We start from the raw sequence: 23,475 nt of genomic DNA, 5'->3' as shown, positions 1-23,475 counted from the left end.
ATTTTCAACTGATAGAATGCTCCATGTAGTCTTAGTCAGGTAGAAAGTAATTCCTTATGTTGAGTGAAAATCTAACTCATTATTAAGGCAAATTCTGTCCTTGGTGATATTTCAATACTTTACAAATCTTTTTTTTTCTTCCAAATCCTCTTCTCTTTATATCAAGCATTCATTATCTCCTCTTTCTAATGTTATTTACTCTTCCATTTTCCATGATAAAGCTGGCATCTTTCAAATATCACTTATATATGAGGTTTGATATACTTATAAACACCAAATTGTTATAGAGAAAAATAATTACTTTAGTCATCTGTTAATGTCTTCAGTTGCTTCCTCAAATTACAATAATATACTATAAACAAGTTTTATATTTTCTTTAACAAGTTGATTTATTGTTCAAAAACAATTATTTGAGGATTTTATCAGATTACATTGCAAGATTGTTAAAATTTTTTAGAGTGGAAGAAAAAACAAAAACAAACTGAGTACTCCCTTTTTAATATGACTCTTTGATAAATTATATAACTCTTGAGATTTTAAATAAACTTTAACTCTTCCTTATATCTTTATCTACTCTCAAAAAAGGACCTTTACAAATCCCACCCCCCAAAAAAAATTTCATCAAACTTTCTCATGCACCCATTCTAATTTTAAATCCTATATAATGAAAGCCTAGGTGTTGTCACATGACATGACAAGATGGCCTCCGTGACATCACAATATGGCTGCCCCCACATCACCACAAGATGGCCACCCCACATTGTCAGAAGATGGCCGCCACAAGATGGCCAGCAGGGAAGGGCAGTTGAGGGTGAACAGGCTGGCAGGGGAGGGCAGTTGAGGGTGAACAGGCCAGCAGGGGAGGGCAGTTGGGGGCAACCAGGCCTGCAGGGGAGGGCAGTTGGGGGCAACCAGGCCTGCAGGGGAGGGCAGTTAGGGGAGACCAAGCCAGCAGGGGAGGGTAGTTGGGGCGATTGGGCCAGCAGGGGAGCAGTTAGGGGGCAATCGGGCAGGCAGGCAGGCAAGCGGTTAGGAGGCAGCAGTCCCGGATTGTGAGAGGGATGTCTGACTGCCAGTTTAGGCCCGATCCTAATCCAGCAGTCGGACATCCCCCAAGGGGTCCCAGATTGGAGAGGGTGCAGGCCGGGCTGAGGGACACCCCACTACCGTGCACAAATTTTGTGCACCAGGCCTCTAGTTACCTTTATATTTGACTTCAAAAGTGTCCCATTTTTATGACTCAAGCCAATACAATTATGTTAATTAACATGTATAATATTGGGAGAGACAAAAGAGTACTCTCATCATTCCTTTTTGTCTTTACAACCAGATTAGAAAAGAATGAATTGTGTTTACACCCTGTGGTCAGCAGCTGTAATAGCATCAAGTAATAGTTTTTGTGCATAATAATCTGATTAGATTATTTGGTTCCAAAATGATCAGAAGATGAATTGAAATAGAGATTTATTACTCACGGGTCCTAACAGAAGTAGCCGGCATGCCTTGAGGGGGCCACACAAGGGCTCACGTCAGAGTGTGGAGGACGACAGTGCCTGGGCAGGTGCCTTTATTAGGGTCTATGGGTGGGGTGTTTGAGGTTTCCAAGTCTCAGGCGAGATTGGTTAATTCAAACCAAAAGAGGTGGGTTTGGGTAGCACTGGAAGGCACAGGAGGCTGTTGAACACAAGGCTATGGAGATGCCACCTTGGAAACTTGCATTTACTTGTCACTGCGAAGGCTGCTATCTAGGTAGAGCACTGCTTGCTTAGGGGCTAGTGTCATTGTGAAGTCACTGCAGGCTGCCTGGCCAAGCAAAGGAGACATCTAGGCAGCTTTATCTTAGCTAACCTCCTGACAACCCTTTAGGAGAGGATCTGGAGAACAGACACAAGAAGCACCAGAGACCCTTTCCTGTTGGACTTCAAGAAGCCAACCACCCGGCAGGAGGGAGGGTCAGATTGCAGGAAATGACAGGCGGCCTCTAGAAGCTACAAACTACAAGGAACTAGATTCTGCGGGAAAACACACACAGCAACAACAACAACCAGAAAAACACACAGTGACCGTGGAAGAGGGCACCAAGCCTCAGACGAGACCTGAGACCCAGCTGACACCTTAATTGCAGCCAAGTTCCAAGGTGACCCTGATCTATGGAAACTGAGATAAGTACTAGTACACAGTGTTTTAAGCCTCTCGTTTTGTGGGAATTTGTTTGCAGCTATAGAAAACTACCATAGTTATAATGTGGTGAAAAGTGGGACAAATACTAAAATTTCTGTTTCATTCACTAATTTATTCAATCATTTAATAGTTACTATTATATATCAGAAACAAGATGAACAAAGTATCCAGTCCACTCCCTACTCTCATGAGGCTTAGAGTGTAATGGAGGAAAGAGATAAATTATATAGTCACGATGACAAAAACTGAGTACGCCCTGGCTTGTGTGCTCAATGGTTAGAGCATGGTTCTGTGAACCGAAGGGTTTTGGGTTCGATTCCCAGTCAAGGGCACATACCTGGGTTCAATCCCCAGCCCCAGGTGGAAGAGAATCAATTCATGTGTTTCTCACATTGATGTTTCTTTCTCTCTCTCGTTCTTTTTTCTCTCTCTCTCCCCCACTACCTCCCTCCCTCCCTCCCTTTCTCCCTTTCTTCCACTTTATCTAAAATCAATGGATATCTAAAATATCTTCAGGTGAGGATTTAAAAAAGATGAAAACAAACTGAATATGGACTCTAATGTAATACAACATTATTTTTTTTTCACTTCACATAGCAAATGATCCTCTTAGGTTCAAGATGGGTGTAGTGGTGTTTAATGAGATATTGGAAGGATTAGTTGGACTCTTCCATGGAGAGAGGAAGGTGTGGTTACACAACTACCTCAGTAGAACAGGATCCTTATTCCATTTGTAGTTGTTTATCCAATTGGATAACATATTGCCTTAAAGGCAGATATTGCAATTTGTTTTTGTTTTATTCATAGAGTCTAGTACTCACTACATACTGAATGAATCATTGGTATCATAAGGAAGTGGGCTTTGGCTGTGTATAAAGGAGGTACCCCTCATCTTAGAACCACAGAATGATGAAATGGACTGTCCCTCAGAGTAATTGGATCCCTGTTGAAATCTAAGCAGATACAGCATAATTACCGCTCAAGGGCATTGCAAATTATAAGGAGACTGTTGAAGCAATTCTAGTTTTCAGCTTCTGCCCAGTACTAGGAGAGAAAATGGAAATCCTAATAGACAGGATGGGGTGTCTTTAGGCAAATCAGAAACAGCAAGGGGAATAAGGAACTGTCAGGTGATGAGAGACTTGGGTCCAAAAAAGATACATTACCGGTAGGGATAGTATAGGATTACAAAAGAGCACTTTTGTTGAAAAATAATCAGGATTTTTGACCTTAGAAGTCAAGTAAAACTATGCATATTGATAAATGAAGAATCATATAAGGAATGCTCTTTCAAAGGATTGTAAGACTCTCTGAGCCCCACTCAAAGCGAGGAAATATAGAAGAAAAAAGGCTTTCAATATTTGTAAATAAGTGTACCTGTGGATGCTGCTTAAAGGTGAGGGAATAATCCTCAGAATTCTAGCATGCCTCAGTTTGGAGAAAAGCCCCTTCTCTCTCTTCAAACTGAAATTTCAAACAAAGTAGAGGCTCAATGGTTAGAGCATGGTTCTGTGAACCGAAGGGTTTCGGGTTCGATTCCCAGTCAAGGGCACATACCTGGGTTCAATCCCCACACACACGGTATTTATGGTATTCATGTATTTAGTTACAATGTATGGTCAAAATTAGCTATCACTTATTTTTAAAAAGCTTATTTTGAATTTGTTTTGAATCTTTGGTTGAGCTAGTAGACAATATTAATAAACTAAACGCATTGTTTATATGTTAACATGGATAGTTCACATTACTATAATTTGGGTAACAACTATGAAAATATAAAAGATACCATGGACATCAAAACAGAAAAAAAGTTTTGACTTACATGAAGTCTAATCAATGATCTCTCTGATGAAATGTCTATTTTTAGTAATAAAAGGAGTTGTTAGCTCCTTGAGGTGGGGATTTGGCTTTCGTAGCAGCTCTCAGGATATCAGAGTCTCTCATAATGCCTGACAAATACAATTGAAAATATTTGTTGAATATATTCGTGAGAGCATAAAATATGTTTTGTAATTATTTTTGTAACTATTTTGCATTCAAAATAGTTATCTTTTTAAAGAATTTTATATTTTAAGATACTTAGCTAGATATTTTTATTATTAAAAATGCTTTGAATACAATTCCTACTCCTTCGTAATAAAATTATGTTGATTTTATTCTTTTAGTGCAACCTCTCACATTTTATGGGGAAATGTTGCTATGTTATAGTCGTGAGTACTAATAAAATTATCCGACAGCTGAAGAACAACATAGAGAAGAGCAAAGTGATAAATTACCCTTTTAAACAATTTCTAATCCTATAAATGCTAACTTGACTTAATCAACTTCAATTTAGATAAGAAAACTGAGAAAAGGAGCATGATTTACATTAGCTTTCAGGATTGAAAAGCTGAATATAAAATGCTAAATGATATAACTGTTATGATGATATTGTCCAGAGAATTAGATAAGTTCTCACATTTTTTAAAAAATTGTATTGAATTTATTGGGGTGACATTGGTTAATAAAGTTATATAGTTTTCACAATTTTAAGTTACATAAAATGACTGGCATATACTATTTTAAAATATTTTATTACTATCAATTATAGAACCTTATCTCCAGTCAGAATAATGTGCCTATAAAATAATTTTCAAATGAATTCCAATAAAACTGAATAGATGGCCAACAAATCTCATTAATTAAAATAATTAGCTTAATTATTAGTCAGAGTGCATTGATGCCTGAAAATTATATTTTGTAAGCATCAAAGACTTCAAATTATTCCATCTGGTAAGGGTCATGAATTAGTAGTCATTAAGAATTATTTTTCAGACGATTCCAAATATTTAATTCACATTCTATTTGGTATAATTTACTAATGAAAATCTCCTCTGAGAAATAACCTCTACAACATGGTTTACATTCATAAATATATTCAAATATAGGCATATCAAATAATATTTATAGTAATTAGAAGAAAACTAAACATTTGTTATAATAGAAAAATTTAAATAGTATTTTCAGAATATGAAGTGTATTGTTTATAAAGCTTTCTTCATTGCTATTTTAGATAAATATCAGACTTGTTTTTATTTTTTTCCTAAATAGGGTAAAATAAAAACAAAACAAAAATTAAAGAGTAAAAGGAATAAAAGTGACTTAAAATATTTGCTACAATTTCTCCTAGAAAATCATTGTGTGAAGATCATACCCCACTCAATGTGACTTTCACACAGGGTAGTTACAACCTAAGAGAGAAGAGATTCTACCATCAGAAGAATACCTTGTGGTGCTTAGTCAAGTTCAGTCAAGATAATAACTCGATGTGGTCTCTCTAAGTTCCTCAAGAGTAATATACAGTAGTTTGGTTTCAGGCTCATTTCTGTATGTTCCTATATATGATTTTTTCAGTAAACCCTGTGTTGAAAAATCTGGGAATATTTACAGACACTACACAAACTCAAAAGACACTAAGCAAAAGAATGAATGGTCACAAAAAAATTCAAATTAAAACTATAAATAACAAAACTTAAAAATCAGATGTTTATATTTGCAGTTTATTTATTCTTTCCTTACAGCAACATGCACCTGGGAAACCAAGTAAGACAATATTGTAATAATATTTATAACAGTTTTCATTTTTTTGAGCATCAGATACATGCATTTACTCCATACATGCAGGATTAGTAAAGTGGCATGATCCTTACATAAAGCTTTAGATTAAATAACGGTGTCCTCACTTTATGGATGAGGAAACTGGCTAAGAAGGTAGTGATTATTTGTAGTGAAATAAAAGTTGAACTCAGGACTCTGTGTTTAAACAGGCCATGGCATTGTCACCAAACTCCACATTTTCAGATCAGTTGCAATAAAAGGCATACTTTGGAATAAACACACATATAGAAAACAATCAGTTCTCCAAAGAAACTACAAACCCTTCAGATCCAAAAGAAAAACAGAATAACACACTTTTTCCTCTTGTCTTTACTAGAATGAACAAACTAGGGCCCTTATCTGTGATAACCAAGGAGAAACCTAATAAGGGGTAATTTATTATGTTTGTTACTTTGATAAGGCACTTAATGTGGATGAAAACGAACCAAGAAATGGGAATTACTCTCTCTAGGAAATGGCAGAGAGCTTGCTAAATAAAGTAGGAAAATTGTCCTTCTTCAATTTGGATTTAGATTAGACCCTATCTCCACCTGTATTTCTGTCCTTGGATTATGTATATGTGCTTGAGCTGGCAGGTTCACTAGTTTTAAAATCATCATGTTTTAACCTCTTACAAGTGAAAATAACAATGAAGATCTATGTATGGCCATTTTCAGTGGTAGAGTTCCAGAACTCATTCCACCACCACCACTACGTTCTCCTGCATTCCCACCCCAAACTCCTGACTCCTCAAATTTTGGCAAATGAATGGGCCAGGAAAAAATGGGTTCAGTCAATATGATCAACCCCTATGTATGTAAGTGGGTTTTCCTGAGAGGTGGGTGGAGCGTTCTATGGTGAGATTTGATGAACGGTTCATTTGGGAAATAGAAACATGGTCTCAGGGCAAAGAACCAAGTTAGATCCTGGATGGGGTGGTGGTGGTACTCACCGAGAGAATATTTGGAGACTAATTTCAAAGAATTTTTTCCCTGGACCTCTGGCAGAAACATTTTGTCAGTGGCTGATTCTTTTCTGTCTTTGGTTGCACTTGCCTTTTAAGATGTGCCAATTAGTAATTAAATAAATTGTTTTCTGGCGGTGGTTTTGAGGAATCTTAAGAGACAGAATAATAATGGAGGAAAATGTTCTAATTCTTTCTGCTCTATGGTGCCCATAAAGATGAAACTCGTTCCTCTCTCTTTAAAACAGGTAAAAAGACAAAAACGAGGAAGAAGGAAAAATAAATGGTTATATGTCAGTAGTCTTAACAGATTTAGATGCAACTTTGAGGATGAGGCCACGGGAATAAATGGCAAGAAGAACATTTATTGTGGATGATTAAGCCTAAGGAAAGAGAGAAAATGAAAAAAAAATGGATAGAAACTTTGTGTGAATAGTAAGAAACTCATAAGAATACATGCTTTGCTTATTTCGCTTAGCATAAGGCTCTCCAGTTCCATCCATGCTGTTGCAAATGGTAAGAATTCCTTCTTTTTTACTGCAGCATAGTATTCCACTGTGTAGATGTACCAGTCAGAGAAAGATAAATATCACATGATCTCACTCATTTGTGGAATATAATGAACAACATAAACTGATGAACAAAAACAGATCCAGAGACAGAGAAGTATCGATCAGACCCTCAAACCTCAGAGGGAAGGTAGGGGAGGGTGGGGGTAAGGGAGAGAGATCAACCAAAGGACTTGTATGCATGCATATAAGCCTAACCAATGGACACAGGCACCAGGGGGGTGAGGGCATGAGTGGGGAGTGAGGGAGCAATGAGAGGATAAGGACACATATGTAATACTTTAATCAAGAAAAAAAAAGTGCTTTGAAATAATGCTTGGGAATTAGCAGTGTGGAAGTAAGATGATGCAGGTCCTTTTGGAGCATTGGATGTGAAAGTGAGAAAGAAGCTAGCGACTACTGGTCGCTGAAGAGCTGATGATATAGGTGACATAGGCCGATTAATGACCCTGAAAGATGTCCATGATGTGTAATCCTCAGAACCTGTGAATATGTTTGGTTGCATAGAGTGGGGACTTTGAAGGCGTGGTTAAAGTTCATGACCTGGAGGTGGGCGAGGAGCCTGGCTTATCCAGGTGGGCCCAATCTAATCCCCAGTCTTTAAAAGCTGCGCATCTCTCCTGGTGGTGGGCAAAGGGAACGGTGACCACAGAAGGGCAGAGAGGAACTTGCTGCTATTGAAAATGGAGGAAGGGAGCCGTGAGCCAAGGTAGGTGGGTGGCCTTCAAAAGGTGGAAAACATGAAGAAACAGATTCTCCCCTAGTTTCAGAAGTGGTGTGGTGGCCTCACACGTTGGCTTTAGGACTTCGGATCTTTAATCAATGTGTGCTGTTTTAAGCCACTAAGTGTAATGGAACTTTATCAGGACAGCTATAGAAAACTAATACATAGGGGGTTGTGTTCATCATGGAAGGGAGGGGTGCTGAGTACAGGGGAATCCAGGAGTGGGAGAGCCCACGTCATAGCCCGTTGTGGGAATTAATGAGATTGAATATTATAGAGCATTTAATACAGTTTCTGGAATGTAGGCTTTCAGAACTAGTCGTTATTATTTAATTTTCTAATTGTTGCGGGCGATATAGATTAAGAAATGTGATAGGCACTGCTGATAAAATGCTGGAAAATGTGTATATGGAGCTACTGCCACGTAGCTCATACTTGATTTCTGAAAACAGTCCATTAGTTTTAGGTAATTAAATAGTTTCGTGTTGAAATTAAAGCTGAATTGTGGAACTCTTCCCCTACCTTTCCCCCAATAATATATATACACTTTACACTTTGAGACTTAGTTTTCTTTTTTAATACATTTTATTGATTTTTTACAGAGAGGAAGGGAGAGGGATAGAGAGTTAGAAACATCAATGAGAGAGAAACATCGATCAGCTGCCTCCTGCACACCCCCTACTGTAGATGTGCCTGCAACCAAGCCACATGCCCTTGACCGGAATCGAACCTGGGACCCTTCAGTCTGCAGGCCAATGCTCTATCCACTGAGCCAAACCGGTTAGGGCGAGATTTAGTTTTATTATCTATAAAATGGAACTTTTTTGTCTACTGTGTAAACTTCTTAGAAGAGCTAAATTCTTCACATGAAGGCAATTAAATGGGGGCAAAACATTTTAAAGCACGTATGGGTTTAATATTTTAACGTGTGTGTGCTTGTAAAGTGCAGTTTGTAGTGAAAAATATAGCAATTATTTCTGTCTCTATCCCTCTATTCTTGGATACCTCCAGAGTGAAAATAGAGATGTTGTAAGCAGCATTAGGTAATGTGAGCTTTTCACAGTATTAGCAGTGGAGTCTGTTAAGCGACCCATTTATTTGTGGAACTGCCACGGCTTCACAATTAAGGGGAAACACTAAAATCAAGGAAGTGTTTCTTAGTAATTTGTTGAGAATCAATTTAATTGTCCTTTGTACTTAGTGTTACTGGAACTCCATAAATAGTTCACTTGGAGGAAATGCGATGATGAGTAAAACCAATAGAAACACAAGATAGTCACCGTTAGTCACTACTCAGCTTTTGTTCCCAAGATAATGCTGCCATGTTGTGCCTCAATTAAATGTTGCAACTTGGAAAAACTCCAACTGTAAAAATAAGGATTCTAATCACTTTAGCTACAATCAGCACACAGTGAGCAAAAATCATGTGTATGCACTGTTTGTTTCCAAACAAAGATGAATTAGGAACCACTTCTACATTAAAGGATAATAAATAATAGTAGCTATCATTTCTATAATGTATTCGAGTTTACAGAACATTATTTCATATTGTATTTTACTTGAAAATGCTAAAATCTAATGGAAGATATGGGAGTACATGTGTAAAACAGGCTTTCTTAAGGGCATAAGGAACCTATCTATAATAATAAAAGCATAATATGCTGATTAGACCAAACAGCCGAATGACCTTCCAGATGTCATGACCTTCCAGATGTCATTTCGGACGTCCTTCCCGATGAAGCTGCGGCAGTGGGGGCTGAGGCAAAGGTGGTTATCGGACATCCTTCCCGATGAAGCTGCGGCAGTGGGGGCTGAGGCAAAGGTGGTTAAAGGTGATCAGGCAGGCAGGCCAGGCAGGAAAGTGGTTAGGGGCGATCAAGCAGGCAGGCAGGCAGGCCAGCGGTTAGGAGCCAGGGGTCCCAGATTGCAAGAAGAATGTCCAACTGCTGGTTTAGGCCCGATCCCCACACAGGGATTAGAGGGTGCAGGCTGGGCTGAGGGGACCCCCCCCTTCTGCCCCCCATGCACGAATTTCATGCACCAGGCCACTAGTGGGAGTTATAAGAGAGGAATCAGTGATTTTGACTGGACAGTTAGTAAATGAGTTATAAAGATTAAACTCTGAGTTCTGTTATGAATTATGACTAGGAATTAACTAGTAAACTTTGTTATTTACTAAAAAAAATGGGTGCTGTTATTTTAAATACCCAAGTTGCAGTGGGCTTATTTTATCAGCACTTTCAATTTGTAACTTGCATATGACATACATTTCGCCATTGTGAGCATATAATTCTGGGAGTTTAAAAAGCATGATATACATATTTCCAGAGCTGCGCCATGCTCCCCGTGTCCTTATGTAGTCAGTCTATTGCATGGCCCACCACTGGCTTCTGGTAGCTGCTGCTTTTCTTTCTGACATGATCATTTTACTTTTTCCAGAATATCACATAAAGAAATTATAGAGGTGATAGTCCTATGTCTGATGCTTTCACTTAACATGCTCCTTTTGACTTTCATGCATGTTGTTGGGCGTTTCAGTAATTAACTGCTTTTATTGCTGTGTAGATTTCCACTGTAAGGATATAGCATTTCTTCTTTAATATATACACCAACGAACATAAGGTTTGTTTCCAGCATCTGGATAATATGAATAAAGTTGTTATGAATATTCAGGTACTGTACAAGCTTTTGTGTGAACATATCATTTCACTTACCTTGAGTAATTCTTAGGAAATGATTTTCTGGATCTTATAAGGCTCTGCTAAAGCATTTGGCAAAGTTACTAAAACATTTTGCATTCTCACTAGCAAAATGTGAGTCTTCTACATGTATTATATACGTTTTGTGAACATATTCTGCAAGTCTGGCTTTCATGTATATATGTGTATATATATATACATATATGCATATTATATATATATATATACATATATGCATATTATATATATATATAATATATATTTACATATAAAACATTTTATTTATCCATTGATGAACACTTAGGATATTTCCATGTTTTGACTATTGTAAATAATGCTACCTTCTATAATGAGTACAGATATTTTTTGAAGACAGTGATTTCATTTCCTTAAGATAAATACCCAGAGGTGGAATTGCTGGATCATACAGTATTTGTATTTAAAATTTTTAAAGGGACCTCCACACAGTTTTCCATAGTGCTTGGAATAATTTACATTCCCACCAACTATGCACAAGGGGTCACTTTTATATAAATTCTCACCATAACTTATTTCTTTGTCTTCTTTATAATAGCCATTCTAACAGGTGTGAGATGATCTCTCTGCAGCTTTGATTTGGATTTTTCTAATGGTTAAAAGTGTTGAGCACCTTTTAATGTACCTTTGGACATTTTAATTTATTTTTTTTTGGGAAAAAAATGTCTATTCAGATCCTCTGTCCATTTTTAATTGGATTTTTTCTGTTGAGTTGTGTGAGTTATTTATATATTGTCAGTGATAATGTTTTACCAGTGATATGGTTTGCAAATATTTTCTACCATTCAGTAGGGTGCCTTCTATTTTGTTATGATTTCCTTTGCTGTACACAGCTTTTTAATTTGATATAACCCAAGCAATTTTTTTTATTGCCTTTGATTTTGGTGTCAAATTAAAAAAAATCATTGCCAATACTGATATCGAGACATGTACTTCACATGTTTTCTTCTAGGTATGTTATGGATTTCGGTCTTACATTTAAGTATTTAATTCATTTTGAGTTGATTTTTGTGTATGATGTAAAACAGTGATCCAGTTTTCTGTTTCACATCCAATTTTTCCAATATCATTTATTAAAGAGACTAACCTTTCCCCATTGTATACTCTAGGTTCTTTTGCTATAAATTAACTGATTACATATGCATGAGTCTGCCTAGGCTCTCTGTTTAATTCTTGACTCTTCTACCTCTTTTGTTTCATTTATTTATTTAGGTTCTTTATGTGACTCTGTTTGTTGTGTGCTTTGATTTTTTTTTTAATTTGAATGAATTCCTAGTTTGGGTCTCATTCAGTAACCTACTTCAGTGACCTTTTCATTTCTAATTCAAATAAAATATTGCACGCATATGTAAACCATTATTAGACTATTTACCTACTTACATATTCCAGACAACATTTTGTGCTACAACAGTTATCTTAAGGGCTCTTATTTATTTCTCTTCAAGTTATTTTCTCTCTCATAATCTCTCTCCATATATATGTGAGCACCATCTGGATTATTTTTCCACTTCTTTTCTTATTTTTGTTTGCTAGGCCCTCACTGGTTATTTTTCGTTACATACTCATAAGCTATTGTTAGAATCTAGGTCCAACCCTAGAGATCCTTAAGAGTTTTCATGTCTGGCCCTCACATTATAGGAGAAAGTATTTTTTTTTGTCAGTTCTCTTTCCAGCATCTTGCAGAGCCTGTTTTCTCTATGCTTTTCCAGGTACTGTGTTCTTGCCAGTCCCACAGTCACTAAGCTCAGGGGAGCTGGTTGTGATGGAATTAAAGATGGGAGTCGAGGGAAGCAGGAATCTCCTTGGATATGAAATCATTTTAGTATTCAAATAGAATTCCTTTTTTAAAGGTATTTATTTGTTTGTTAGAGAGAGAAAGGGAGAGCATAGAGAGATAAAAACATCAATGAGAGAGATCGATTGACTGCCTCCTGCATGCTACCCCTCCCTCCCCCGCACAGGGGATTGAGCCTGCCCTGACCAGGAATCAAACTGGTGACCTCTTGGTTTCTGAGCCAATGCTCAATTGTTGAGCCACACTGGCCTGATAGAATTCACCATGTTGATTGTCTATGTGGATAGGAGGAAGGATACCTTCACAGTGAAGAGAAGGGCATGGACAGAATTTAAAGTGACGTGCCTATGTAGAAGTCACAGAAAAAGATGTCTTTTGTTATTGTTAAAATTATACAAAGTAAAACCTAAGCATGGGGATTTTAGAAAATCGGGATACGGAGCTTAGTTTCAACCTAGTTGGTAGTGATAGGTTATCATGGAAGGTACTTGAGAAAGGAGAATATCCAAGGAAATATTCGGGTTAAAATTGGAGGAGAACATTGTCATGAAGATGAATAGCAATGCTATGTTATGTAGGTAGAAATGGTGAAGGTCGAATGGAAGCAACTGTTAGTGTCCACGTGCCTCTCAACAGTTCCCCATTTGCCTAGACTCGCAGTGGTCGGCAAACTGCGGCTCGGCAAACCGCGGCTTGCGAGCCACATGCGGCTCTTTGGCCCCGTCAGTGTGGCTCTTCCACAAAATACCGACTTCTGCGCATGGGCCACGAAGTTTCAATCGCACTGTATGTGTGTGCCCCCACGTGCTATTTTGTGGAAGAGCCACACTCAAGGGGCCAAAGAGCCACATGTGGCTCACCCTCGGTTTGCTGACCACGGGCCTAGAGGTTAGGATGGCCTTGTGATTAGCTCAGGCCAAAGCAATATGAGTGGAGGGAAAGTATGTCACTTCTAGGAAGAGCATAGAGGATCTGGGCTGCACCCATCCGCTCTCTTTTCCCAATCTGGCTGGATGATGCCATGGCGACCTGAAGTCCTGTGACGTCATAGAGGAGGACTGTTCAACCCTCAGCACCCTGTGGCCTGAGGGAGAAATCGTTTCCAGTTGTGTTCAGCCCCTAGATTGTGGCGTTTGTTGTTCCAGCAAAGTCTATCCTATCTGAGGCATGCAGGGTGGTCACGGCGGGGATGGGAATGTTCCCGTCGAGCTGTGTAGGACAGGCTGACTGCGGAGCAGAAAGGATGGAGAGAGCGTCTCCATTCCCTGCTGCTTTCACCCCTGGGTTCCTGATACCCCTTCCTGCTCCTCATTTTCATTTCTATGCTGGATTTTGGGTTCTTTCTGCTGTTTCAATCCTTCGTATGCATCCCAGGAATGACAGCAGCAGCTCATGTGTTACCATTCTCGTTACCACCTCTGTGTCCTTTCTGTTCACTGACAAGCCGCAGAGATTTGCTTCAGTTCTGAATGTCCTTGGCTGTCTGTACTTCACCGACGTTCTTTCCCATCTGTCCTCACAGTAACAAATGATGTGCAAAATGCCTAGGAGGCTATTCAGTAACAAATGATGTGCAAAATGCCTAGGAGGCTATTCAGAATTTCAGAAGTGATTTCTGACTTTTTATTTTTCAATATTTGATAGAAACTTTTATTTCAACCCTTAATACATAATATTATAAAAATACAAGTAGAGGATTATTACAAAACTGAAAAATTACTGTCCATTATAAACATTTAATTGTATTTTCTCCCCCTTTTCTATGCATATTTTATAGTTATGTACATTATATTCAAATTATTTAAACATTTTTATTACAAACATTGTTAATTTAAATTTTAAAAATTTTAAGTGGGTCAAACATCTTATAATGAGGATCAATTTTAAAGTTCAGAATTTCATAATGAAAAATAATCACCATCTAGTTGGTTTGATTTCTTAATTTTAATTTTTCTACTTAATTAAGTTTGTACTGCTGAAATAGAGTTGTCAGGACAGGAAAACTATTTTTAATGAGTCTCAAATTTAAAAATAATACCTAATATTTTTTAGGCTTACTATGTGCTGAAATTTTAATAAAAATGTCACTTATAGTTATCTCATTCATATCTCACAACAGTATAAAGTAGACGTTATTATTATATCATCTGAAGCATAGGAAGCATAGGAAATTAATAGAGTTCTGGCTCAAGTCTATTTCATGGTAGTTTAGGAAGTTCCTGAACACACCCTGTGGTTATTTCCTCAGTCCCAGAATGTATTGTTTGAATAAACATATTCCGAACACTTTTTGTTATAGGGGCCCTGACTGGGAGGCTGGGGGGCTCAGTTGGTTGGAGCATTGTCCCATACACCAAAAGGTTGTGGGTTTGATTCCGGTCAGGGCACATACCTAGATTGTGGGTTTGATCCCCATTTGGGGTGAATAGAGGAGGCAACCAATTGACGTTTCTTTCTCTCCCTCTCTCCTTCCCTCCCTCCTTCTTTTCCCTCCCTCCCTGTCTCTAAAAATCAGTGGAAACACATCCTCAGGTAAGGAGTATAATAACACATAAATAAAATAAATAAAAAAGAACTCAGGGGACAGTTTCCTTTCAGCAGGATGAGCAATATCAGCAATATACACCCACTGGGATATTTTAGGGTTGCACAATACACTAGCTCTCAGCCATCATGTTTTATACAGGAGTCTTGACTACCTGTCTATCCACAGACATTATGCAAGTTCATTATGTTGATAACATTTAAATTTTGAGAGGAGAAAGTTGCAACCACTCTAAATGCCTTGATAAGAAACAAGCATGCCAGGGAGTGGGACTTCAGTGCCACAGAAACCTAGGGCTGTGACACCTCAGTGAAACTCCTAGGTGCACTGTTCCCTTGGGAAGGTTGAATTGTCCCTTTTGGCAGAAAGATAATTTGCTGCAGCTGCTTGCCTATCACCAAGAAAGAGAGCACATTGTTTAGCGGGTCTCTTTAGATTTTGGAAGCAGCGTTTCCTCATTTGGGTATGCTACACCAGACCAAGTCCCAGGGAACCTAACAAAAAGGTCGCCTGTTTTGAGTAAGATCCAGAGTAAGAAAAAACTGCTACAGATACAGGCTTTCATGCCAGCTGTTCTGCCCCTTGAGCCAAATGACCAGCAGATCTGGTGGGGCGTGGGGTGTCTATGGCACTGGAAGGTTAGGGAAAACTGGTGGCAACCTCCTATAAGTGAGTCACACCATAGACCTGTGAGATTCGTTGCCCAGCCATGTCAGCTTCTGTAAATAAATAGTCACTTTGCGAGATGCAGCTTCTAGTTTGCTACTGGGCCTAATAAAGACTAAAACTTGACCATCAGGAAGTGGGAGTTGTCACCCACAGCAGCAAGCATTCCAACATCAGCTGGGTATTCAAGATCAGGCTCAAGCAAGCCCTGACAGTACAAATAAGTTGATGAGTAAGTGGCCTAGATGCCTACTCCTGACAAATTTCTTTTTCTCTCATAAAATTACACTCTACCTCACAGCAAGTTCTCGATGACCAATTGACTGAGGGGGAAAGGATGTTTCTGCAGATTGTTCTGCACAGTATGCCAGCAATATCCCAAACCGGATGAAATCAGAATACCAGGTCTCCACTCAGTGTGGTTCTGAAGGACAGACATAAAGGGCAATCTCCCCACTGGAGAGAACTTATATGATGCACCTGGTGTACATTTTGCCTGAAAGTAGTTATGGCCAGAGATATGATGGGCACTGATTCAGTCACAGTGGGTCAGTGGTTTAGCATAACAATCCAGGACTTGGGATAAACACAATCCTGGGAGACTGAATATACACATGAACAAGGGCCAGACGATGCATAAAAATAGAACTCTGCCCACACTCTGAAGTAATGTTATCAGCAAACCAACCCCTTGTCTATAATAAACAGCCCCCAAAACCAGTTGCTATAAGTCACTTACAGGAACCCAGATTGCTTTCTTTAATAACAATTCAGGATTTAAAAACTTCTGCAATAGTTGACCCAATATAGTCACGACTTGATTAATAATTGACAGGTTGGCTAATTTTTGTCCCTAATTCCAACTTATTACCAACCAGAGAAAGTCAAATACATACCCCTAACCAAGCACATAGGGTGCTCTTCTCCTAGAGAACCTACGTACAGCTTCACTATACCCACCACCTCCAATCTGTGAACCTGAAGCCTACCCATTTTCCACTTGCTTTCCCACCATTCTGCCTGATTTTGAGTCTCTGCCAAAACATGTCCTGGTGGCTGAGTCCCTTGCTATAGCAAACTCAAAACAATAAAAATAAATAAAAAGCCTCTGCTTTTCTGTTTGGTTGGCATTTGTTTAGTCCCATAATTCAAGTATTGATAACAAGGAGGTCTGGGGGAGAGGTATGTGGATAGAACTCTCTGAATGGATGCAGTGTGTGAAGGTATTTATCTCATGAGATTACTCAGCAAGGAGCAACCTCAGCAGAGGAGGGTCTTACCAACCAACTGGGGGGTCGGGGGAGAGGCAAGATGACCCACTCTGTGGAAATCAGCCATTCTCCTTCCCTGGAATCCCTTTGCGAAAACATAGTGAGTCCCTTTTAGCTGAACACTGAGACTTTTTTCTCCTGCTTTCTTGGTTAAGCTATTTTCACTTTAGTCTGGCTAGTGCCTCCTTTTAGATCAGTGGTTCTCAACCTTCCTAATGCTGCGACCATTTAATACAGTTCCACATGTTGTGGTGACCCCCAATTTCATTGTTATAAATTGAACATAATTAAAGCATAGTGATTAATCACAAAAACAATATGTAATTATATACGTGTTTTCCAATGGTCTTAGGCGACCCCTGTGAAAGGGTCGTTCTACCCTCAAAGGGGTTGCGACCCACAGGTTGAGAACCGCTGTTTTAGATAGTTCTTTCATTGTTTGGAACACACATCATTTTTAGGCAAGTTCGTTGGTTTCTACTTCTGTTTTTGTTGTTGTTTTCCCTCATGGTTTCCATTACTTTTCATTTTTATCTTGAGAGTGTTTTTGATATCATTATACAAATTTATACTTTATCACTTCTATTCTTTGTCACCTATATGTGTCAATTCTATCATTGCATTTTTATTTCCCTTGAATTTTATATATTTGCCAAAGTATCTTTCAAATAGTTTGACTAATCATCTTCATAGATCTTCCTACTCTTTCTGATAGTTTTATAAAAGCCATGTCTTATTAGAATCTAAATAATTTTTAGTTTTTTAGTTGTATTTAAAATATACAACTTTATTTATGACATCTTTAAATATAAATACTTTTACAAATATAGATATAATAAATATAGTATTTACTCTTCTTTCATAGCTTTTTTTAAAATAGATCCTCACTCAAGGACATTTTTCCATTGATTTTTAGAGAGAGAGTGGGAGGGTGAGAGAGTGAGAAACATCAGTGTGTCTGATGTGAGAGACACATCAATTGGTTGCCTCCCATATGAGCCCCAACCCAGCCTGGGGATGAACCTGCAACCCAGGGCCATGCCCTTGATCAGGAATCAACCAGAGACCCTTGGGTGCATGGGATGATGCTCTATCCACTGAGCAGCACCAGCCGGGGCATAGCTTTTTCATTTTGTATTTTGCTTAGGAATTAATTCCCTACCCTTAGATTATTTTTCTAATATACTATATTCCTTATACTGTTTTTCTCTATATTTGTAAATACTTAGTTAGAAATTTATTTGGAGCCAGGATATGATTTATAAACTTAATTTTCCATCCTCATTTTTATGCAATTGTCCAAATGTTACTTATTGAATTGTATATCATGTAGTCACTGAAAAATCTAATTAACTACTTAATAATAAATAATTAACCACTTATTAAAATATTACACCAGCATATAACTTCAGTGAAACTAAGTAGGAATTAATTCAGCTTATAGTTAAAAGAATAGCTTTGTAGCATGGGGAAAATAATTACATTTTAGAGATAAAATAAATGATTTTCAAAACATAAATAAAGCAATTTACAATACAGACTAACAATTTTGACAATCCTGTATTCCTTCTGCTTAATATTGCTGCGAACTGAAAAAATGCTCTAAAGAATAAAACCTATTAAAAGAAGTTTGGCAATAATTTTAGTGGCATTTTTTTAAATGAACTGATCACTAGTATTTGACTAGACCAAGTAATATCAGAATAACTTCATTTCTCTTGTTGATTGTGCTGGTTTCATTTAATATCCATAGTCTTAGAATGTTATTCAAAGTCTTCTTCTGAATTATATCAAACTAACTTCATTTCTCTTTTTGATTGTGCCTGTTGAGTCTAACACCCTTGGTCTCAGGATATTATTCCAAGGTCTTATTCTAAGTACTTGTATTTTCAATATTTAGTATAGTGTCTGGAGTGGGATGCGCATTTAATAATTATTTACTAAACTGCTGAACTTATGAATAATTTAATTGAACTACATTTACTACCTTAAATGATGAATGACAAATCTAAACATCCCAGAAACACCAATAATTCTTTCAGCATAGGTATAATCAACTATCATGTGCAACTCTGGTGCAAGTATGTAGATATTGCTTATAAAATTATATTTAATACCATGGTTACAAACGATGCTTTTTATTTAACTTTGAGCCCTGTGTGTCTGTGTTTGATGCCTCAGTGTTTGTTATTCTGATTACATGGTGCTAATACTGTTTTCTTTCAATTGACATCTGTTTGAAGGCAATGGAAATCACTTTCCCAATCTCTATAATCTCTTTTGCATAGACATCAATCAGAATGTCTTAAATGCCTCCGATTATAGTTGTGAGTAATAATAGTAAAGTTCATATGTGGACATATATTTACTAACTAGATAATTGGTTCATTAAATTCAATTAATAGGTTTATTAACATATTTTATATTGTTCTAAGTTGTACTGATAAATCTTTTTAAAAGTCAATGCTATCTTTCATTTTTACTTATGCTTATGAGGCTCCAAAAAGGAACAGTAAATTTTCTTAAATTATGAGTCAATAATCAAGAATTATTCATATAAAAAGCAGATACGCAGGCATAGTTTATTGTTGATGTGCTTGCATTCATAGTTCACAACCAGTAATTCAAGTTCTCTCTACTGAAAACCAGAAAGAAAAAAATATATGAACAGTAGGAATAGGGAATTAACTTTCTGCAGATTATTGTAAAAATTCATTATTTCAATTTATCTTCTGTTATTATAATTTTATTTTATATTATTCTTACTGTTCAATTTCATTATCAAGAGGAAGCAGTTTGCTCTGGTGGAAAGAATATAGGCTTAAAAAACAAGTATTTGGTTTTAATATAATTTGTTTTCATAGGTTTTTATTTTTGTGTGAGACAAGAACAGATAACATGAAAGCTACCTTCTTAATAAATTTTTAAATGTACAGTATTATTAACTATAAGCACAATGCTGTACAGCAGATCTCTAGAACTTATCCTGTATACGTAAAACTTTATAGGTTTTGATTTCTAATATGCCTTTAGTATGTCACAATTTGTGAATTTTAGTTCCTTTATCTGTAAATTGGAACTAATAATATGTTAAAATGTTTTTTATAAAGTGAAATGATGCTATAAATTATTAGTTATATAAAATAGTTAACCTTTACTAAATACTTACTATGTATATTGCCAATATAAAGTCATTTAAATTTCATGAAAACTCTTTGAAGTCACTACTATTATCCTCTTTTCTTAGGTAAGACTACAGAAGCAGAAAGATCTTTAGTAAATTGCCCATCATTATGTAGCTAGTAAATGGTGACGCTGGGATTCAAATGCAGGAATCCTGAGCCTGTGTTTTGACCACTGTCATTCTCCCTCTTTTATGCTACTTAACTTTTTGATTAAAATAGAAGTTACCTCTTATAGAAAAATCACTAGTCCTCTCTCCTTGTGAAGACATACATTTATTTTATAGTAGTTCAAAACTGTTCTAGCTGTCATACTCAAAAACAAATGTTGAGATTCTTTTCTATAAAGCACAGACTTTCCAGAGAGAATAAAAAGCTACATGTATGGCGTTTAAAATGGCCACTGAAAGTATAAATCTAACATTGCTGAGCTATGACAGGATATAAATCAACAAACCAAATAATGTTTCCTTTTTCTCTCATAAATAAGATTGTACAGTATATTTTTTCTTAGTTTTGACACATTAGAATTTCCGTATGGATCCAGGGAATGGAACATGTCAGTCTATGTTTCTCTAATAGATAAATTATGAAAGACTCATTTTTAAAGAAAAAAAAATCATTTAATATAGGCTTCAGCACAGAGATGTATACACTGTCAATACTACACATGGTAATGTACAGAGTCAATGCAACCCTTATCAAAATTCCAACAGCCTTTTTTGCAGAAATGAAAAAGCTGAACCTCAAATCCATTTGAAATTATAAGTGTCCCCAAAGAGTAAAAAAAAAACACACACACAAAAACACCAAAATCTTAAAAAAAAGAACAAATTGGACAACTCACACTTTCAAAACTTATTATAAAACTAGAGTAATCAAAACAGTATAGTACTGGCATAAGGGTAAATATATAGACCAATGGAATAGAATTGAGAATCCAGAATAAACCCATATGTCTATGTGCAATTGATTTATGACAGGGATGTCAAGTCCACTCAATAGAGAGAGAATAGTCTTTTCAACAAAAGGTGCTGGAACTGAATTTCCACATGAAAAAGAATAAAATTGAAGCCCTACCTCTTACAATAAATAAAAAGTACATCAAATTAAATAAAGAGCCCTAACCGGTTTGGCTCAGTGCATAGAGCGTCGGCCTGCCGACTGAAAGGTCCCAGGTGCAATTCCGGTCAAGGGCATGTACCTTGGTTGTGGGCACATCCCCAGTAGGAGGTATGCAGGAGGCAGCTCATTGATGTTTCTTTCTCATCGATGTTGCTAACTCCCTCTCCCTTCCTCTCTGTAAAAAATCAATAAAAATATATATATTTAAAAAAATGAATAAAGAAATATAAAAGCTAAACCATAAAACACTTAGAACAATACTTAGAGGACTTTTGCTTTGGCGATGGATTCTTTTATATGACAGCAGACACTAGCTTGTGAAGAAAAAAAGGCAGATTGAATATAATCAAAATTAAAAACTTTTTGGCATCAAAAGACATGATCAAAGAAGTAAAAGGATAATATGCAGAATGAGATAAAATATTTATAAACCATATATTTCATGAGAGTTTTATATCCAGTAAATATTAAGAACTCCTAAAACTCAACAAAAAGAAAAACAACCCCATTAATAATGGGCACAGGACTTGAACAGAAACTTGTTCAAAAAAGATCTAAGAATGTCAATAAGTATATGAAAAGATGCTCATCATCATTAGTCATTAGGAAAATGCAAATCAAAACCATAATGAGCTACCACTTCATACCTACCAGGATGGCTGTAGTTAAAACAAAAGGAAAATAGGTGTTGAATATGTAGACAGTCTGGGCCCCTCATCCATGGATGGTGATCATGTAAAATGGTATAGCTGCCGTGGAAAACAGGACGGTGGCTCTTCACAAATTAAAATATAGAATCATCATATAGCCCAGCAGTTTTAATACAGGCACACACCCAAAATAATTGAAAACGAATTCAAACTGATACTTGTAGGCCACTGTTTATTGCAGCACTATTTATAATAGCTATAAGGTAGAAACAACCCAGGACCCATCAACAGATAAAGGGAATAAACAAAGCATGGCTTTTATAGACAACAGAATATTATTTAGCTATAAAAAGAAATGAAATTCTGATACCTGCTACAACATAAACGAACCTTGAAAACATTACACTAAGTGAAATAAGCCAGGCAGATATTGTATGATTTCACCTATGTAAAATATAAGAATGAGCAGATTCATTGCGACAGAAAGCAGATCTGACGAGAGGAGAGAATGGGGAATTACTCTTTAATGTTTACTGAGTTTCTGTTCTGAGTTTAGAAATATATAGTAGTGATGGTTGTAAAACATTGTAACGTTAAAACCAGTGACTTATAAACTTTTAAAATGGTTAAGAAGGCACATTTTGTTTATATATATATATTCAAAATTTTAAAAAGATTTTTCTCCAGTTAGTCCAAACACATTTCAAAAATTATACTTGATTTATCTTCTATTTCGCCTTCAATATCTGAACCCAGCAGTAGACCAAGTATAGCTAATGCCCTATTTATTACCGTCCTGTTTTTCCAACACTATTTAACTCTCAGCTGGGATTCAAACTCACTTTGATATTGGCATTGTCACATAGCTTGTGAACTTGACAAGTTGCTATCAACTTTGTTTCTTAAAAGATATGTTATCTTTTGCATATTAAAGTGCTCCAAACTTCTGAGCATATCCAACTTTACAAGGGCAAAGATAAATTTTACTACCAGTTTTTTAATCAATATAAAGATACCATAATTAAATATTAGTGAAAGGACAAATATAAATTAATAAAACATATTAGAATCAAGAATTAGGTATTTTTTTGTGTGTTATGTTTTATAGTTGGCTAGTAGCCCTGTGCACTAATCTGTGAGCGAGTAGCTTGCTGCAGCTTGTCCCACTGGCCACCCTGCCCACCACCGCTGGTAGCTCTCTGCCGCTTGTAGCTCACTGCCCCGCCCTCCTGTAGCTCTCCCCGCTTGTAGATCGGTCGTGGCGTTCCAGCTAATTTGCACATTCCTCTATTATTATATTAAATACTATTACAGATGTCTCCCATTTACTCCCCCTTTACTCTCCTCCTCCCACCCCTACCCACTCTCCCCACCCAGCTCTTCACCACCCCACTGCCCATGTCCATGGGCTATGCATAGCTCTCTATATAAA

The sequence above is a fragment of the Myotis lucifugus genome, unplaced genomic scaffold (genome assembly GCF_000147115.1).
Source record: "Myotis lucifugus unplaced genomic scaffold, Myoluc2.0 scaffold_17, whole genome shotgun sequence".
NCBI lineage: Eukaryota > Metazoa > Chordata > Mammalia > Chiroptera > Vespertilionidae > Myotis > Myotis lucifugus.
The sequence above is the reverse complement of the archived record's forward strand: the minus strand, read 5'-3'. Positions refer to the sequence as shown.